Genomic DNA, 18218 nt, shown 5'->3' on the forward strand with positions numbered 1-18218 from the left:
GGCTAATGGATTGTCACATAATTTTATTGCACAACTCCTTGAATGTGAATCCACATCCATCAACAACATGCCCAGCATCTTGCACCCTGGCTACAGACCACCCCATCACTTCTGATTCTCATGTTCTACTTTATGAATTTCCTTCATATGTGGGCTAGGGGCTCAAATTTGTAATTTCTAAGGGCTGACGGCAGCCCCCATGGGGCAGGTTTTCTCTCCACAGTTTGAAGCAAGACCCCTTGAAGGAAATGCAGACTCAATTCGCCTTGGGTAGTTAAGAAATACCAAATTAGCCTTATTCTGCAACATAAGAAACAGGTTTTTTCTACCTGTTTTGTATAGTCACATCATCAAAGGATTCCTCCCTCACTGAGGGTATGCCTGAGTACTGCTGACTAAATGACCACTATGTTTTCTCCTCCTTGTGGTTTGACGTGTTTAATCTATTTACTTCCACTCAAACCCTGCTCTGAAGCCACAATTAACAATCTCCTGACAGGATTTTGTAAAGCTCACGTCATCACAGCACATACAAGCATCACAAATATTTATTTATTTTCATTTTAAAAAGAGACAACAGATTATCCTTATCTGCATTCTCTATCAAGGAAGTGATTTTCTTTTTAAATTACTCACTGATTTTGGTGTCCCGTTCAAGAATTTTGTATTCTTTTTTTGGTTTTTGTGTTCATGTTTTGGTCTGCTTTAAAGGCATAGTATTCTATAAACTATAAAGTATCACAATTCCATAATAAAATATAAAATTGCAATCTGAGGTCTGCATGCCAATAATTTTATAAATTCTATTTATAACATTATATTTATTTGCTAAATTATTTGCTATATTATTTCATCAATTACAGGTAATACAAATATTATATATTATATAAAATATTACATATTTTATAAATTTATAAATTTACAACCATAAATTGCAACCGTGGTCTCAAACCAGACTTCTCAAAACGGAGGAACATAGATTAATCCAAAAAGTGGATTAATCCCAGTGTCTTGTTAGGAAGCACCATGACAGAAGCAGACACAGAATACAATACTACAGGTCAATTTCAGTCAATTATTTTTAACATAGGCTACTCTCTCCCTCTAATTTTTGTTCCTTTCTTAACATACCCTTCTAGTTAGAAGAAAATGAGTTGTCAAACTAAAAACTGGAAACACATATTGGCTTGCATTAAGGCAAAACACACACCCTTTCTTCTTGCATGTCAAAGCCAATAACTCCTGCTGTATAAAACTTAGTTTTCCACTTGACCTTAAATGATATGTTTCATTCCATAGCAAAAATTACATGTTGCATTTCTTTTATTCCCTTATTGGAAGACACAACAAAATGAATGGGTAACTCTGTAAAGCTGCAGAAGATGTAACTTTATTCCTGGGTTCAATCCCAGTGTCCAGAGCATTCAATCCCATAGAAGAGCTACAATCAGACCATTCTCCTCAGCCTGAGGTAGTTTTCAACTGCATCTTTTTCTCATGATAGGACTGCAGAATAAGCAAACTTCAAATCTTTGCTATCATAATTGTTCTGCTGTATACAAAATATATATAAATATGTATATAAAAATGTATATAAAAAGCCTTTAGCCTACACAGGCCTTTTGTCTCGTAACACCTTAAGTTTATACCCTAACACTTCTAAATGTGACTACAATGCCAGCAAGTAGTATGAGTCTTAGTCTACTTGCCCTATGAGGAACAGCTTGACTACCACAACTGGCCTCACATAGCAGTTCCCAGTGTGTGGCCAGAGTCAAAGCAGTTCAGGCCAATTGAGGAAAGGACTCTTGATCCATTTGGTCACTTGTCTCAGCTAAAAATTAATGAATTGAAGATGAAATTTCTTTTCTCAGCACATCTGGAACCTGATACATCCCAGATGAGATCAGTATCTGTGGATGTAACAGCTTCAGGTCAGCAACCTCATTAGATTAAACCTAGATTAGGAAACAGTATAAATGCAGACAAGGCAAACTCCTTGAATCAATCTTTCAGGTGCCCATCTCTAAGGAATGCACCATTGAGTCCAGCATCCAGTTTTAGAACCAGGCAGAGCTCTTCTCTGAGGTCCCACTCAGCAGAGGAACCGATGATGGCACAAGAGGCAGAGCTTCCTTCACACCTCAAGAGAGCTCACCTCAAACACAGGATAATTATAGACATGCTTCTGGAGAAAATTCTGTGGATGGCTTAATACACATGAAATATGGGGTAATTAAATATGGGGTAATTCACTAACACTGGATCAGATAACTTTGTCTGGTCTACCAGTCTTGATAACCTCTGTTAACAGATTCTACAAATTGTCTGGGTAAACTGTTTAAGTTGCTTCACTGGCTTCTATTAAAAATGCCTTGAGTTCTTTTGGTGGCCATTATCCCTTGTTACTATTGTCACTATTGAGAAGATTTCAGCTTTTCCATTTCTGCTAGCAGTCCTGGTTGCCTCCCATTGCTCTCATTCTATTGCCTCAGTGTCCATCTTAGACTGGTGGGACCAACACCACATATTTGCAGGTGCAGCTTCAGTAGCCCCAAGTAGCAGCAGACAGTAAGTTCCCTCTGTCTGCTGACCAAACTCCTCTGAACATAGCCCCTGTGTGGTTTGCCTGATTTATCATCAGCACATACAGCTGGCTTCCATTGTAACACCTGCACATTCTTCAGCAGGACTGCAGCTCAAGTGAGTCAGTTCCCAGGCTACAGGGTTAGTCTGCCCTGTATGTTAGTATGCCTCAGGTGTGAAAATATCACTTCCCCTCTTGAACTGCCCAAAGTTTCTATCAAGCCAATCCCCAGGATTAAGCTCTCCCTTTGAAGTGTGCCAACTACTCTGTCCTAAGTGAGCACTGCCAACACCAACAACAGCTTCAGCTGTAAAGAAACCTTCCAGGAAAAAACAGCTGTTAAAATCCACAACTTTATTAGGTGGATGTAAACAGTTACTGCTTAGAGAAAGACAACTCAACCACAAAAAAATCTGTTAGAGCCTCCTAAAAAGGTAACGTGCAGCAAGTCTGTCCATCCTTTCCTTCCCCATACATGGGAGGACTGGCACAAACTGCCATACTGATTTGGTACAACAACACTGTATGACCCCCATTCAACAGCAGAAGATAGATGGAAAACATGACCCCAAACAGAGCTGGTTTTGAGTGTGCTAGTCAGGAGGCAGTATGGTAAAGATTTGTGGGTAGGGAAAAAGGTTGCCTTCTGAATATATTTGCTTAAGAGTTTGTATCTCATTACATAATATATCAGATTTGAAGATTATTTCATACAGTTCTTGGCTCAGTGCATGACAAATTACACTAAGATGCAAGGGATTCAATCAGGCCACTGTGATGGTCATGGCAGACTGCACTGGAAAATACCTTGGCAGTGTCACCCATGAAAAAGCTGGGAAGGTTTACTGGGTTATTATTTATTTAATGGGATGTTCTGGACAAAAATTACTATATTAAACATGATTGTCAGTATGCATATAGTTTTAAGGTCTGCATCTTCTGTATAAGCACACAATATAGAAACCTCTATAAAACACTGAAATATCAAAACCAGAGAAACTTTTACCATGTTACATTGATTACTAATTAGTACAGGACAAAGGAAATCATTACCACTGTAACCAACAAAAAAAAAGTTTCAATGATGCTTGCTAGCAAAGAGTTGCTTCATTGACTGGGACCATCATGAACCACAAGAAAGAGAAGAATCACTACTTTAAAACAACAGCTTCATAAAATTGTAGCAATTTACTCACAATTGGAGAGTATGACATCTGCATCACAAGACAAATTACAGTTTTGATCCTGCCTGTACAAACAAGAGATTTCTGAGTAAAGAGGAACGGTTTGCTTTGAATTGTCACTGGTTCTCACTGTGAAGATGAGAGAAGGAATGTTTTGTGACATTACAAGCATCAGTTCCTGAACAAAATGAAGAGCAAAGGAAGGGTCATGGGATGTAAACAGAGAGGAAGAATGGGTACTTTTACAGAAATATTATTCCATCTTCTGAAAGTGATTTGAGCTCAAGTAACTTTACAGTATACAGGGACATTTTTTGCCATATCTCTTTCCAGAAACCATACTGATACAGGTTTCACTTATATTGCTTCTTATGGCTTTTTGTCTATCAACCTTAGTCACTTGGTCTGGCATTTAAATTAGGAGACTAGTCATCCTAAAAAATGCACCTCAGACGGTAATTCCCATTATGTGGGGGTGATTATGTCCCTGGGGGTTTATGATTATGTCACAGGTCAGGAAGCATTTCCAGAAAGTAAAGTTGAATGCCTACATGCATGTACACAAAGGCTCACCTCTCTGTTCAGATGTATTTTGACATTGCATGTGACTTTTCATTGAATAAAAGTGCACAATCAAACTGCTGACATTGCTTAATGCCTCTCAAATAAGGTGAAATGGACTGAGGGTGCATAATGCTTAAAATTACAAATTTCGAAATAATAAGAGACATGCTTATCTTTATTTATGCAAACATGCTGATTTTTATGATCTTTTGAACAATGAATAATTAAAGTTCTGGGTATTTGAAAGACTACAGTCTTTATAGCATTGAAACAAAATATAGAGGGTTTAAAGGAACTGGAAAAATGGTGATCTGAGATTCTGAGAATGTATACTGCAGCCAAAACAATAGTCTTTAAGCAGGTTAATCTCACTAAAGGAAAAAGAGTAAAAAGCCCCCCAAAACATATAGTTTGGGTCCTCTGACATTTAGCCCCTATCTTGCTAAAGATATGATATCAGCTCATTTTCACAACTGCAATTAAACATCTGCATTCTAATTTAGATAACCAAAATTGTCCTGTATTGCAGAAAGATAAAATATATCAAAATTTCAACAACGTCAATAAATATTTAAATAGATTAGCCTTCATTCAACAAATTTAAAAAAGCATTTTTTCATAAAGACAGTACCATTGTACAACACTTGTAAAGCTGGCTGTCTAACCATATCCACACTATTAACAAAGATATGTGGGAAAGGCATGCAAGCAGCAGCAAGTGCTTTGGCACTCACACATTCAGATACACGGATGGTGTAAATCACACGATGGTGTAAATCGGTGCAGCTTCATCCAGTTCAAAAAGTTACATTAATGTGCACTCCATGTTTGCTACAGAAGTCAGACCAGAAATTTAGGCACTGGCCCTTTCAGTAATGCACTTTGCTGTTACACATAATGACATTATTGTACAGAAGGCATTTTTTCTTCTACCAACAAAGCATATTATTTAGATTTATTATGTTGAATTAGAAATAACAATTTATGAGTTTTTATGAAGCTGAGATGAATTTCATATGAAATCAGTGATATAAATACTATGGCATAACTGAAGTCATTGTGTCTGAACCATAGATCAATGCATTTTACAGGTGCTCTCTTCAGAAATCAAAAGTTATTATGTATTTTCTACTGATCTTACAATTTCTAAAAGAAATGTGGCTAAGAACAGCCACAGGAAAGGCTGGCTTAGATTAAATCCATCTCAGATTGAAACACTAAGGTCAGCATCAAAATACTTGGATTTCAAAATCCTTTGTTCACCACAGGGAAAATTACTTACCATTTGAACAGCCTCTCCATTACATTTATTAAGCTGTGAGTGAAGCGTGTGCTTGCAAACACTCAGCCTGACTTCCACAGCTGAAACACTTCCATCAGGTCAGTACAGATCTGCTCACTGTAGCAATGGACTTCATCCTTTTTCTTTTTTTTTGTTTTCCTTCCCACCCCAAAAGCAGATAATCATGAGGGAGCAGTATAACTATTTACCTTGTAAAGAATGTAAAGAATTCAATTAATGCCAAGTCCTCTGAGAATAAATTACATTGCAGTAAAGGAGCTGATGTGCTTCTCCTATTCTTGGCTCCACAGAGCTTCTTTTTGATGTAATTAGAAAGTTAGGGCTCTTAAATGACACGATATACAAAGCTTCCTCAATTTCTGCTTAACCCCCAATTCTGTCTTTGCTGAAGAGCAATCCTGAGCACATTCAAGCAGCCACTCTCTTATAAAACCCCACTCCTGTACGCTGCTCTTCAAGAGCCTTTCGATGTGACTAGACTGGTAAGTAGGAACTGCAATCAATTTCCAGCTTGATACCAAGGAAAAGTTACTTATCAGATGTTATTTATCAACTCTACAAGCTTCCGAATAGACTCTATTATCTATCTATCAGCAATTCAGTGAAGTTACACTGGCATTTTCTAAAAATTTATTGTATTTAAATCAAAGAAACCACCAGTTTGGGATCTTGCCATTGTAGTGATATAAGGGAGTCTGAATAATACCTAATTAAATATAACAGAGGGCTCTGCACTGTCATTTGTGATTTATGCCATGTAGCAATCTGTGACATATGGAGATTTTATGTTCTAGGTAAAATTCATTAACTGTTTGCCAGCTTATTCAAAAATGCAGCCAAACTGCGTGCCTGTACATTAGCCTTCAATGTAATAAATAAAGTACAGGTTTCAAATACATATGTATGGGGTTCTTCTCATTCTTTAGAAAAACAAAAAAATCATTTTCTTTTGTCTGGTTTTGATGCACAGGGAATTCACAAGTATGAATGGTCTGAAAGAAAGTCTGTTTGCCTCAGAGCAGTAGTCCTCATCTGTAGATCACATCCAGAAACTACAGGAATGCAAGCAAAATGAACATACATGATCTGGTCAGGCTCATACTGTTTATTTTGGTAAAGCTGCTATCTCCTTCTTCTCTCTACTGCCATTATCCTTCTGCACTGCCTTGGAGGATGAGGCAAAGGTGCAATCTGGATTCCCACAAATCAAAGCAATTTCCGGCAAAACCAAGTAATTTCTCCGGCAAACATCAGAACCTTTTGTGAAACAAACTAAGAGCATTGTCTGCTCTGGTGCACAGGAGTTTCCAACCAGAAAGACTGCACAGTCTGAGTAAAACACATTCACCCATTCATCTCATAGAATATCTCAGGTGGGCTTTTTGGAGATGAAAGTCTGTGCTCAAGGTGAATTCAGGGCTTTATTGTAACCTCTTTAAATAATGAGTATTCAGACAATAGGTCAAAACAATGCTCTTTTGGAATTTAAGTAAGTTTTTTAAGCAATCAGTCACAAAACCTAGTACATAAGTATTCCCTGACCAAAAAAAAAAAGAAAAAAAATGAGAAGAAAAAAAAAAAAAGCTTGTCAGTTAAATGTTGTACATCAGCTCATGTTCACTAGTGAAGGTTCACGAAGAAAAAATGAAACACATCTAGACAGTACAGCATATTGTCCTAGTTCTCCTTTGATTTTGCTGAGCTCTTGTGCTCTAAGATATAATTATCTATTTTTGTGGCTTCTAAATTTCACAGTGTCTAAAATGAAGACTGCACTGCAACATAGGAGACAGGTATTTTACAACACAAACCCAAAGGTGTTTATATATGCTCTAGTAAGTAGTAGGAGGGTATATGTAGGCAGGGAACAGTATTTGAGGAAAAAAGATTTTGAAATAGATGAAAGATTGCACAGGAGATAGAACACACAATCTGGGTGTGTTTCATCTGCCTTGTCTTTTGGGAGGAGTCTCTAGACATCATCCATAGCCTTTGCCATAGAGAGAACTAGTAGAGACACTCCAAAAATGATTCAGTGAGCTAAATAGCAATGCTGTAGAGCATCAGCACTCCAGTGCCTTCCATTGTTTATGAAGTGTAGACACCTTCTGAAACTTGTCCCACCAACACATTATCTTTCGCTTACAGCAAGGTAAGTGGTGCAAAGTGTGCAGGGCATTGCTTTTCTCCCAAGCACTGTGGTTTGACTCCAGCCACGAAACCCCACACGGCAGCTCAGTCACTGCCCCACCAGCAGGACTGGGGAGAGAATAGGAAGGGTTAGAGAACAGGAAAAGAGAACTCATGGGTTGAAATACAGTTTAACAGGGAAAGCTAAAGCTGCACACAGAAGCAAAGCAAAAAGGAATTAATTCACTGCTTCCCATGGTTTGGCAGGTGTTCAGAATCTCCAGGAGAGCAGGATCCCATCATGCACAATGGTTACTTGGGAAGACAAGCATCATCACTCCAAATGCACTCCCTTCCTCCTTCTTCCTCCCTACTTTCTATTATGAGCATGAGGTCCTGTGGTCTGGAATATCCCTTTGGTCAATTGAGGCTGCCTGTCCTGGATGTGCCTCCTCCCAACCTCCCATGCACCAACAACTTCCTCCCCACCATGGCTACACGAAAAGCAGAAAAGCCCTTGGCTCTGTTAGCCCTCCTCAGCAATAACAAAAACATCTCTATATTATCAGCACCAATCCAAAACAAAGCCCTGTACTGGAACACTGTGAAGGAAATTAACTCTACCCCACCTGAAACCAGCACAACAAGAAGAAACTTTTTTGCAGCACGCTTAAATTTCCTTGCAACATTTGACATTACTTGGTACCTTGTGTGACAAGAGATAATGGCTTGTAAGCTAAACCTGACACCCATATGGTAGAAAAGCCACATTATAATTTCTAACCATAATGAAATAGTTGTACAACACTACTAGGCAATGTAGTACTCACTTGCTTGAATAAATCATGTCATGATTAACCTGGTTTTGAAACATTTTCCTGCAACAGGGAAATGGATTTAGAAATTATCATGGGGAGAAAACCGACAAGATGCATACACACAAATAACATAATCACAAAGATTTTGTTTCCTTAGAAAGATCAAAGCAAAATATGCTTATGTGTTTCCCAGAGCTTAATGGTAAAGCAGCTAATTTTTTTTTTTTTTTTAAGAAATAGGGACTTGGACTATGTCAGGATCTGAAGAGAGAGTTTAAAGCAATCAGAAAACAAAAGTCATCTGATTAACACTGAATGCACTAATACATTTTTACTTTTTATATATATCTATATATAGACAACTCAGAAGAGAAAATAAATTGGCTGTTTGCACTAACTCTTACAACTTTTGGATCTATGAATTTATGTCACTTTTTATTTGGCATTTTCAGAAGCAAGCAATGTATACTTGTTAGAATAATATATCAATTAATGCTTGTCACTTGCAAAGCCTGGGAGGAAATAGCATCAGAATACTTGGTCATACTTGAAGAATCCAGATTGCTGTAAATCACACCAAGAGCAAGTAAAACTCCAGAAGCTCTAAATCAGAAGGCAGAATGAGAACAAAGAACTGGTTTTGCCAAATGACAATAAAGAAAGATAAGAAAGAATAGATGAGAAGTCCTCCAGAAAATATAAGTCCTTCTAGTCCTTTCACAGACCTAGCTGTCTTTATTTGACTGCAATACAAGACTTATGAAGTGACAATTATGTTTTGGCAACAATAGTTATTTCCTTACAGTACATTAAATGGAGATGTAATAATGCATGGATCTCTAGCCCACGCTTTCAGGTATAGGATAGAGAGAAGGAAGCACGTGCACCTGGGAAGAGATGCACAGGAAAATTCTTCCTGCCATCACAGTATAATACAAAAGTTTTGTTACACAGGTACTTAACAAAGTAGACAGTGAAAAACACTAAGACTGTTGTTAATACTTGTAAATCTGAAATTTGGGAAAGTGAATTAACACATTAGTGCACAGTGAGAGGAAGCCAGAATTACAGCCACTATACCTCAAGGGTACTGAAAAAGTTGAACAACAGCAACAACAACAAACTACTTGAATAAAGAAAAAAAATCAGATTATTTCAAAACCTGGGGCCATTCTTTTATCATAGACATTCTCAGATATCACTGTTTTAGTCAGCAAATATGCCAGGGCTCAAGAGTCATCCAGAATACAAGAATTACAGAAACCATAGGAGAAAAACACATAAATCAAAATTTGCAAAAACCTGAATATATAAAAGCTAGTTTAGCATGATGTGAATCAAAACAAAGGGGATATTGAGTATCATACATCATACATCATAGGCAGTTAAAAGTCAAAAAGGAAGCAGTGGTTCACAGACCCAGCCATAAGGACTGGCAAGCACACAGAAAAGGAAATCCTATGCCAAGTGAACCATGGTTCTACACGCAATCTAATAATTTAAAGAGATTACTGTAAAGTAAAAGCAGATGGAAAAGTAGTTTACCACACAGTGGAGCTAACAAAAATTCTGCAGCAGAGCTAATATGTAGGCCTTTGGTCACTGTTCTGTGCACATCAAGGGGCTGCCATCTCAGTTTTCAAACAGCTAGAGGACTGGAAACTGGCCTTCCTCCATTCTGCAGAAAGGCAACTTATCTGGAATACTGCATTCAATTCTAGACAGTCAAATTGGAGCAGTTCAAAAGAAACTACCACAAATAGTTCTGAGGCCCGAGGGACTGATTTATGAAGAAAGATGAAAAGAATTAAATATGCATAGCTTAGCTAAGCAGTGACTTAGGAGGAGAGAAGGAGAGAAAAGTTAACAGAAATTTAAAGAGTGAAAGGGGAAAAGAAAGGTTATATACCATAAAAATGACGAGAAGATGGAGCAACAAAATGAATTTAACATAGTGCAAATTTAGGCAGAGTACCAAGACAAAAATAATATATATGGATGGGAATAACTGGTATGATCACAAAATTCCTTGTTTGGTGTTCTGAGTGGACAGCCACACAAAAGCAACTACACAGGCACAGCAGCTCTGTGTTTCTGACACTCAGGTCAGCTCCTGCACTCAGCTCTGGAACCCACAAATGACCCTGTAAAGCTCCGTAAAGAGAACCTCTCAGTAAAATGAAGACCCAGGCCATGAGATTTTCTAGCATGAAAAGCCATACCAGCATACCAGTGGCATCTGAAAGGCTTCTCTGCCTTGCACTGGCAGGGTAATTATTGGGTAGGTCCTAGGTAAGGCTGGCTAAGGCAAGAAGAGCAAGGATGATTGCTAGTGAGAGGTGGATCTTCATGGGCAAGTGAAAATTAAAGCAAATTTAGTGGCTTTCCTGACACCAGTGCTTGCAACAGTCTCTAAGGTCACCTTCCACATTTGCCATCAAGAATTACATTTGTGGCCATATATAGGACAGCTGCATGGAAACAGAAGTGAAGATAAGCATTATAACATTTGATTGTTAACACATGCAGCAATGTCCTTTCTGGGTTAAATTAAAATGGGGAAATATGGTTGATAACTCGAAAAAGAAGAAGAGGAGGAAGAGGAAGAAGAGGAGGAAGAGGAAGAAGAGGAGGAAGAAGAAATTGAACAGCTTGATCTCACTTGACCAACTGAATAAAAAGCAGTATCAAAGGACGGACTCCTAGTCTACACATATTTTCAGACACCTTTACTGAAGAAATAACTGAATGAACAGAAACAGGTTTTAGAGATGTTGAAGAAACGGAAGAAAAAATTAAACAGAAATTATTATTGCAACTCTGACATTACTGCTCACAAGAAAGATAAATGTCACTCCAAGACAAAATAAAGCTATATATTCATTGCTGATTGAGAGGAATTAAGTAATTTAGTTTGCCATAAAAGTTTTCCTTTTCACAACTATGTCTATATGATTTACACATGCCACTTCTGCAACTAACATTAGTACTGCAGCTAGCAGAATCAAATAATTGTGTTGAAAGTAAAGCAACTGAAAAACAAGTTGGTCAGTTCATGTGCAATCTGAATATAAAATGTCTCTCCTTTCACATAAAATGATTGTTGAGCAAGGAGTATATTGTTCTAACATTTTTAGAGCTTTCTGCAATAAGCTACCTACAAACAAAATTACCATTCTTCTCACAAAGACAGAAAAAAAGAGGAAATTTCTACATGCCTGCTTCCCTCTTTTTTCAGTCTAGATGTCAACATTTACAAAACTTTTCACAGGAGAAAGCTTTGATTCCTTTTATGGGAAAGAAATCACATTTGAAAGCTATCAATTAACGCTCCAAATATGACCTTAATACATTGCTCTGTTTTCCATAGATGCCTTTACAGGATCCCATATATATTTTATGTGTTGCACTTCCTAACAGGATTTGCACTGAATGGGACCACAGCAGGAGTCCACCAGCCTGAGGTGGTATGGCCCAGATCTCCTGCCTGTCTGTGTGCTCTGAATATTGCTTCCATCTCCTCCAAAATGACATACTGCATGAGAGACATTCACAGTAGCATTTACAAGAAAAGATATCAGGTTTTATCTCTTTCTTTTTTTTTCTCAGAATAAGATTGTTTTGTTTTAAAATCTGCTATGAAACGAAAGAGAGCAAAGTACACTTCCAACATGAATGTCCATATTCTAGCTGCATAAAAAGCATAGTAATAAATGACCAAGCGCTCTTCCACTGTGTGTGGTGCCCTCCTGTCCACATTCCTTGCCAGGTCCCATCTTTATATCAAAAAGAGATTTAAAGTGGACTTAGGGCTCTCTGAATCACCTTATAGATGGGGGGAAGCTGTCAGAGACTGTTGTCTTTCAATGTACAAGAATGGCACTGGCATGAAAACCAGTTCTGGCCGTGCTATTTGCATTTGTGTTTCTGCAAGGACACCACACAGACCCAGCTGTGGGCTGAAGGGATGTGCAGCAGCCAAAACTTGCAGATTTCTCTTACTAGGTCATATATTGCTGTTGTTTTCACTGAAGGCATTTGCTCAAAAGCAAACAAATGGAAAGTACCTCTTGTAATAAACAAACAGCATTTTTCTTTAATTGGTGGTGTTCTATAATATATTAAAAAACTTGCATTAGGACTCTCTATTTCCTCCAAATCAAACTAAGCTTTTGCTGATTTAATTATTTTCATTTAAGAACAAATTAGAATTAGTTCCATCTCAGATTTCACCTGCTTTAAAATAATCATGTTTATACTGTTGAAGTTTTGATTGAGGTATTAATTGAATTATCTAAAAATATTTTCTGTTTGGTTTTATAACTTAGAAATTGTGCAAAAATCAGCATGATGCAGTATATTAATTTATATTAAACAAGAAAAATAAATAAATGTGATTATTTGGAGAAAGAAGCTACATCAGGATTCAAAAGTGGCTATATTGCCATAATTTCATATATGGAAATAAAGAGGTTGGGAGTGTTGTGTTGTTGATGTGGTGTGTTTTTCTGCTCTATTCCTGAAGTAATCTTCTCAAAAAATGTAATATCAGAGTCTGAAGCTTCACACATGCTGTGCCAATATGGTGAGAAAATATGGTACTTTGACCTTTATAATCTTCTTTCATCTGATTTTTAGGGTGAATAGCTTTCTTTGCTGTTTGCAGAATAACTAGGAGAAAAAAGCTCTCTAAATACCAAAATCATAAAAAATTTCTTATAAGTCCTCAATAAAATTTTCCACAGAAAGTGCTGATTCTTCTCTTTACTGACAGATTTTTAAAGTAGCAAACAAAATAATGACAAAAAATAATTGGTGGATGGCTGTGATTTCCACTAAACTACTATAAATAGAAACTATTCTTAACTGAATACAAAGTTGGAAATGTTATAGCTTTCCAAGTTAATAATGCTGTCCAAGTTAATAGTTGTCCAAGTTCATAATGCTCCTTTTCCTATTATTTAAAAGTTTATTTTTCCAAATATAATATATTATTTTTTCCCAAATTTATTATAAACTTAATATAAAAAAGCATCTTAATAAAATTAATAATTGCTATTCTATGTGGTTGGGAAAGTCGTTACTGTGAGGTAAGTTTTATTTACTGGAAACACACTAAGCAAATTATTAGATTTCTACTACAAATGTGCCAAGCTAATTGGCTTATTGAAAGCTCAAAATATATTTTTCTAAGTATAAATTCCTATGTCTACATACTGATATAAATATTTATTTTTTATCTCTTTCCTTGCACTTAGTGTCATGAATCTCAAATTTGTCAATATTTAGATTAGGTAAAAAATTAGTTAAAATTAAAAAATTCATGTTGCATTTCTGTCATTGTCACATGAACTCAGGAACTGGAGAATAAAAATAGAAAAACATCTAACTAGTAAAGACATACTGGCATTCATAGGTGGTAAATAATATCCTATTTTCCTGTTGGCCTGGACTTATCCTGTGATGACAGTGAGAGACATGGAGCTAAAAAGCATAATAGAAGCAAAAAATATTCTAGCTGTGGCTCTATTTGTATTAAGGTTAGTAAGACAAAACCCATTTGTTCTCAACTGGATAATTAAAAACCTAGGTTTTTAGGTATCTTTCATGACACCTGAATTATCATATAACTATTTTTAAAAGTTTGCACTGCACATCAGCGATACATCAGACACATTCAGTCTGTCAAAATGGAATACAAAATATCATGTACTGCACTAGCATTCTCTTATACATTTTTACAGCATAAGCCTCTCAGACAAATACCTTTCATCAAAATCTCTTTACTCCCCCAGACTTGCTTTATGTGCCTTCACAGGACCTTAAAACTCCCAAGCAGTGGTTCATTTCACAGAGCCACTCCTCCTGCTCCCTCGGGATTTCCAGGGCAGATGACTCCTGACTCTGCCTCCCAGTTTCATTTCCAGCAGGCAGGATCACTCAGCCATGCTAAGCATCTCATTTCAGTAACAATCTTAACCTCATGCCACAGGTCACAGTGTTATAAGCATGTACAAGGAAAAGGAATTTTTCCCTGCAGCCATGGAGTACTTAGCTCTGTTATTGCAGAAATAAACCATGACACAAGAGTTAGAAGACGCTATCACAAATTATCAACGTAGATAAATGAGACAGATGTTGAATAAGGACTGTCACAGACATCCTGCTTCTGTTTACAGCCCTCATTTCCACCACCTGCATATTTTTACTATTTTGTCTCTTGAGCTTCTCACTGGAGGCAGAAGACATGTCCAGGAAGATGTGAGAATTCTCTGTGACACAAGAATATACAATAAATAAATTATTACCACCTCCTGCCTAATGGAAGAAATCCTGGAATGGAAGAAATCCTGCTCGTGGGAAGGAGAAAACACTTCAAAACAATTTTCTAGTTCTCTTATGTCACCCACCATCCAGTGTGACAGAACACACCCATGTGTCCCTGTTACTTGGGTCATCACACATCCTGCCCATGCTGCCACAGAGGTAAAGGGTTCCTATGTCACAGACTGACTACAGGTCTCCAATTTTTTTTTTTTTCAGGCTCCTCTTCTCTTGTTTGGTCTAAATAGTAACTCATTCTACTGAGGCACAGATCAAAGTTCCACAGGCTGTCTCACAGTAAGAAAGCTGATATGAAGGTATCACATGTTTCACTCCCAGTATTACTTCTTCATCTATGGGAGAATCAAGTTCAAGTCTCCATCCTCTGAAAACTGAAACTAATATATCATATCACATCAAGCTCCATAAGGTTCAGGTAGAGCTACCACTTCATGGACAATCCTTGCCATGTAATCAGGTCCTGAAGGTAATAAGGGACAGATATTGAAGAAAATTATGATGTTTATTTTCTATCTTGTTTCAAATCCTGAATTAAATTTATCAATAACATCTAATTAGTATTTCCATCCCAGATCACTGCAGGCATTGGTCTGTCACATAGCACAATTCTGTGGGGGTTTTAGCTCATACAAAGGATTTAAAGGAACTGGAAACAGATAAACCAGAAAGAAGTAGAAGCTGATGTTCAGATTTTATGATCCTAATATTTGGATAAATTCACTTGGCTTCGACTTCCACCAGGCATGACTGTAATTCCTTCTAGCAAGGCTTTTATTCTGTTTTCCCTTATGCATTTGCAGTGGAAATCAGACTCTGGACTAACAAACTTAAGCCTCCTTGCTAAAGTACTGTTTTTCTTATTTACTTTGCAGATCCCTCAGAGGAAGTTCAGAGCAAAGGTAGAAAACCACTGCCATAACATGTAAATGATGATATTTATATAATAACTAGATATAAAAGGGACAGAAGACAGCAGCAAGGTGCTGCCTAATTTGCAAAATTACATTCATTTGTACAACCTGTCACACAAATCATCAAGATAAAATGGTACCCTGCAGCTGGCAGATAATATGTGATACTCTCCTACAAACCACTGTTCTCTTTTCTAAATATTCACACTCACAGATTGCCAAGGATAAGCTACCAGCACAGACAGGGACAGCTCTGAGCAGCAGCAATACTTGGCTGCAAAAGAAGATGGGCACGAGTAGTGACAACACGAGCTGCTCCAGCAGGCAGACACTCATTCAGCTCAGTGTTAAATGCTGCAGGTGCCAGCTAAAGACAACATGATGGCTGCAGCAGGCACACTTCCAGAGCATTACTGGGATGAAAGACCTCACTGGGCACGGCCCCAGAAAAGCTGGTTTGACCACACAGCTCCCCCTGCTCAGAGCAGGAGGGAGTATCCAGAGAATGGCAACAGAGCTGGAGAAGGGTCAGGAGCACAAGTGTTACAAGAGGATCAGCTGAGGGAGCTGGGGGTGACTAACTTGGAGAAAAGGATACCCAGGGGACACCTTATCACTCTCTGCAATTGTCTTAAATGAGTCTCCTCTCCCAGGTAACAAGAGATGGGACAAGAACAAACGGCCTCAAGTTGTGCCAGAGGAGGTTTAGATTGGCTATTAGGAAAAAAATACTTCACTGAAAGTGTGGCAAATTAGGAAATTGGTCAAATTGCAATCCCTGGAACTGTTCAAAAAACGTGCAGATATGGTGCTTGGGGCTGTGGTTTTGTAGTGGATATGGCAGTGCTAGTATAATGGCTGGACTCCACGACCTTAGAGGTCTTTTCCAACATTAATGATTTTATGAGTCTACGGTGGACTGAAGAGCTTTCCAAGCTGGAGCTTTCCAGCTTGGAAAATGCTTGTAACTAGATGGTGACTTATATGGTGAAGTATACCTGCTTTTCACAGCCTTCTAATGGGAGCAATGCCATGAAAAAATGAAAGAATATTATTAAAATTGTACTAACGTGATTGGAAAATAGCTACAGCCCTTCTCAGCTCAGATCCCCACACCCAACTTCTGCAAAGATTTAAAAAAACCAAGATGCAAACATATGCAAAAGCCAGGTACATAGCACTGTAGTTCATAAAACACCAGCTTTTAAGTGTCATTAATTTGTGCCTTTTAGATATTTCCTCTCTACCCAAAGTAACCCAAGAGACACCGCTCTGCCACTGTGCTTCCTCTGGATCAGTGTCTTTTCTCTCTGACACAGAAATCATTGGTGAAATGAGTTAAAAGCAAAGTGGGGTGTGAAGAGTCACGTTCTAAGCACTGTGAGTGAGATTCAGCTGTTCTCAGCACATCTCAGAGCACTGCTGCTGCTGCAACTGCGCACGCAGCCCTGGCCCATCTTTGGTCCCAGCTGTCTGCCAAACACAAATATCTGCAGCATATTGGCATGTGAAGTCAGATAATAATGCTCAGGGGAGCATTGAAGAGGAAGTGCTTCTCCTTCACTAATTACAGGTGGAAATGGAAGCACTTCTGCCAATTCTGAAAAGCAAGGGCAGTGAAAAAACTCTTGTCAGGCTCCAGCCAGCAGCGGTTGTCTTCTAAAGGACACTATTTGGAAAGAAAAAAGCTATGGGGTAAACCACCCCAATTTACTGAGAATTCACTAATCAAAACTCCAAATCTGAAAAACAGGAAACAAATATTATTGACAAAATTGATGCTGTACATTCACCTTTCCCTCTGCTGTGTTTCAGTCCTTCATCTCTGCAATCAATGCAATGAACATCCCAATTAGTCATCATTTGCTTCCTTTTAACAGAAGAACCTCAGGGTCATCCTCATATCTTTCCTGCAGTTTCACTGAAGAGTTACTTATTTAATATGCTATTGACTTTCACATGCCTATCTAGATTTGCTACAATTTCACTGTAATACTAATGTTAAAGTAAATAAAAACCAAACAATACTTTTTTGACATCTTCAAGATATTTACATTGCAAATTCCTCATCTGCATTTATCAAATCTCATTACAAGCTCAAAGATTCATTCCTAGAATGCACCTCTTATACTGTACAGTAAAACTCTGCGTCTCTGCATGAACAGGGAATCGCAGCTCCCACTAGTATTAAAAGCAGTCCATACACCAGTCCCATTGAATGCAGACAAGAGGAAACTCATATAAATCATTTTTACTTGAATTACTAAAAACACTTCCAGGGCACCTTAATTTTCATATTAAGAACCACACTACTTATTTATTAACTATAACACAGTGTTTCAAAAATAGTTCCAAAGTGTCCTTGGTGCCCTAAAG

General features: G+C 37.8%; 1 protein-coding gene across 8 annotated transcripts in view; it reads right to left on the reverse strand.

Moving 5' to 3' along the window:
* Positions 1 to 18218, reverse strand: part of MYO16 (myosin XVI) — a 359429-nt gene that overhangs the window by 267575 nt on the left and 73636 nt on the right. The gene's annotated exons all lie outside the window — the stretch shown is intronic.

Source organism: Zonotrichia albicollis, chromosome 2, assembly GCF_047830755.1.
Source record: "Zonotrichia albicollis isolate bZonAlb1 chromosome 2, bZonAlb1.hap1, whole genome shotgun sequence".
Taxonomy (NCBI): domain Eukaryota; kingdom Metazoa; phylum Chordata; class Aves; order Passeriformes; family Passerellidae; genus Zonotrichia; species Zonotrichia albicollis.